Here is a 4,070-nt window from a genome sequence, read left to right as displayed (position 1 = left end):
CATGTACCACCACCCATGAAAATCAAATGGTCCCCCTTCCTTGCTCCCCAAATCATCGGCCTACACCAACCATAACCACCATTCCATTTTTTTTAAACTTCACTTCATTCTCTCATTTCATTTCACAAAAACACACACAACATTTCTCTAGTTCTTCTCTCTAACTTTTCTCTCTAAATTACTTGAAGAACTTGTAAGTTTTAACTTTAATTCTTCTTCTTTTTTTTGCTTCTAAAACCGTAAATCATCATCATTTTTATTATTCTTGGATTTTGGTTTTTATAACTTGAATCCTTATGTTATCTTGCAATCTTTAATCACTTGTATGATAAAGAAGCAAGAACAGGGATCAAAGCTTTGTAGCTTTTGGTTCTACATGAAACTTGTATTGATCTAAGGTACAAATTACTTTAAGATCCTTTTTATGTTCAAGTATTGGAACTTTAAAGTTCATTTTATGAAGATTCAAGCTTGTAACTTGATATCTCTTTATGTAAAGAATCCAAGCTTGAACTTGTTCATCTTTAACTTTAAATTTATCATTTATGCTTATGAAATTCGATTTATATATGTTCTTGGTCAAAGATTTATTTGTTAACTTTGATCTCATGAATCTTGTAACCAAAGTCTAACTTTGAATGTTCAAGAACAAGAAAGTTTAAGCTTCCTAGTTTGTAACTTTCACTCATCTAAAGTTGATCTAAGTTATGTAACTTATGGTCATCTAACTTGTTAAAACAAGAGTTCATTGATTTGTGTTCATTTTACTTTACAAGATCTAAGTTTCATAACTTATGGTTGTGTAAAAGTTGAAAGTCTAAGCGCTATGATTTAGGGTTTCACCAAGAACATAAGATCTAGACTTTTTAGTCTAAGGTCTTTAATGTTTAGCTAAGATCTAAGTTCTATAGCTTAAGGTCTTGCTTATTTAGTTGGATTCAAAGTTTATAGCTTAATAGGACTTGTATTTGTGTTGAAACTAAGAAATTGATGTAACTTTGGTTCATCACCTTGCTCAAACTCTCACATGAGTTATATTTTATTTCTTAGTCTTGACTTTGTGTGTTGATGGTTAAACCTTAGTTAAAGTAATGCTAAAGCATCAAGAGTTGTACACTTGAGGCTTATACGCATCAAGGATGAGAACCGTGATGAGCATCAAACACCAAGAAACCCACCCGAGCACTTGTTTGCTATTTTTCAGGGTCTGATCAGACTCCTGGTGTCATGACCCGGAAAATTTCGACTAATTTTAAGTCAAACTCTCGATACGATTTAATATTTTTTTTGACACGATAAGAAAAAGTCTGTAAGTTGAATCTCAAAAATTTTGAACTGTTTCATATATCCAATTGACCTTCATCCATTTCCGACTATTCACGAACATCTATTTATAAATAGATATGTGTGTATATATATAAATAATAACCGAAAATATAATCTGAAATATTATATGTTGTTGTTATTAAAATTAATTATGCAAAATAAAATAAAAATATGATATTATGACAATTATTATTAAAAACACATCTATATAAATAAAGTATATTAAATATATATTTTGTGGTTTCAAATTTATTTTGTAATCGTCAGTAAGCACTCAATTGTCATTCGATTGATATTAAACAAGTTAAAAACGAACTTATGTGATTTTAAAAATAAACGGTGTTCCAAAAATGAGTGATATAAATTATAGGCTTATTAGAAATGTATTTAGGATCTAGTTATTAAATTTTTGCACTTTTTATATTTTACCCAGAATCGAGCGGGACAGTTGATGTAATTTTTATTTAATAAATTAATGATCGAATTTTATACCAAAATGACTGAAATAAATAAAGGAATTTAATTTAAAAATTTGGGATTTTTCTAAAAGACTTTTATCCGCCACTAATTATCAATGAGATACGAAATAGTAGTTCGTGAAAACTGTCGGCAGAGATTTAATCATTCAGTTACACGTTTTCTTTTCTTTATTTATTTTCAATATTTAATTATTATATTTTTTGGAGTACATCTTACCTTCCGTTAGTGTGCAGTGTTAGATTGATTGTGATATCTTAATATTATATATACATAGCATTTCAATATATAACATATGCATATGTACAACCCATGTGAATCACTATCTTCCTGTGATCAAACACTACACTATATATATATATATATATATATATATATATATATATATACATATACATATGCAGAGAAAAATATCACTAACCATCATCTTTCTATTTCTATCAACTCATCACCATCCTTCACCTCTGGCCATTGTAAGTACATTAAACGATCACCAAATCCAAATACCCATTTATCTTTTGTTGCTACTAGTTTGATCATTCGTTGAAGCTACAAAGCCATGTTAACCATCGATATCTAATGAGTCACAACGATAACCGTTCCAATCATAATCTATCATATTTGATAAACGCATTAAACCACCGTGAGCTTACACCACAAACTGCCACCATACAAGAATCACCACCCTCGCCATTTTCTCTCTCCCTCTCTACCTTTCTTCTTTCTTTGTCGAGCAACACACCCAAACCAACCTACAACAGTAATCGAAGTTAATACATGAAGAATTATGCGTTTCGTGTAAAATTATACGCGATAAGCGTAGAGTAAAAAACTACACATTTCGTGTGGGATGATACACGATCCACGTAATTCAAAGAAGATGTTACTGTTGCAACTGCTATTCATATTTATGTTCTCTGTTACAGTGACGGTACTAATAATGATGAGATGATTGACTAGCGGTTAACGAAGATGATAAATTAATAGCAAGGAAGATGAGACATAAAATAATAACTACGATGATGATCATGAATGAAGAAAGGATAATTGCTGTTGCGTTTTTTTATATATTTCTGTTTCAGTCGACTGCTCATGCTGCATTCCACTTTCCATATCTATTTCTTGTTTTTATGTTACTCGAAACCCACTTAAACAAAACCCACAAAAAACCTTGCTACTGCTATCTTTATTCCTGCTACTGTTACGAGGAGTTCGTGATAATAATTATGATAACGATGTTATGATTACGAGTATGATAATGATGATACCTGATATGAGTCGATGATGGAAGATAAGAGGTTGATACAGTGAACGTGAAGGATGATGTTAAGATGGTGATCATGATAAAACAAGTGTGATGATGATTGAAGATGATGGGTTCAATCACGATGATAGTGAGGAAATCATGTTGATGATAAATTTAGGATGAAGATGATGAACAGTTTTGTACGTGTTAATGAATTAGAGACGCTAGTTATTTCTAAAACAAACTGTCGGTTCACTGGTTGGGCATGTGCTTGTTAGACAGGAGGTTCTGAGTTCGAATCCAGGCTGCTACATTTAATTATTTCTTTTTCTAATAACTCCTTTCTGTATTGGGCCATAGATCACCAGTTTGTGTGTTGGGCCAAATTCTTGTTGCACGAGTGGACCGAAGAGTTTATATTAGTTGGGTCAAAGGAAATTGGGCCAGATCATAGAATTGGTGATTAGTTCGATTAGAGAAGTTGATCGTGATTTCATGATGGCTATGGCAAGATATAGGAGAAAAATGATGATGATTAAAATGATAATGGTGATGAAGATAATAAATCACGATGGTGAAGTAGAAGATGAAAAAGGAAACTGAATACGGGTAATATAAGAAGTGGAGTAGGAACTAAAACAGATATGAATGAACAGAGGAGTGGTTTAGGTTATTATCGGGTTAGCGGGAGGTCGCAGGTTCAAACCCGAACTTGGGCATTTTTTTAAGGACCACTTCTTTGAGGTAGTTATTTATTTATTTATTATTATTATTATTATTATTATTATTATTATTATTATTATTATTATTATTATTATTATTATTATTATTATTATTATTATTATTATTATTATTATTATTATTAATAATAAGTATTATGGATATTATCGTTATTATTATTATTATTGTTATCATTATTATTATTATTATTTATTATCATTATTATTAAAATTAATATTTTTATTAAAATTATCATTATTAGTATTAACATTATTATTAATATTTTTATCATTTTTAATAT

This window comes from Rutidosis leptorrhynchoides, chromosome 10, assembly GCF_046630445.1.
Source record: "Rutidosis leptorrhynchoides isolate AG116_Rl617_1_P2 chromosome 10, CSIRO_AGI_Rlap_v1, whole genome shotgun sequence".
Lineage (NCBI taxonomy): Eukaryota > Viridiplantae > Streptophyta > Magnoliopsida > Asterales > Asteraceae > Rutidosis > Rutidosis leptorrhynchoides.
This window is presented reverse-complemented; position numbering follows the sequence as displayed.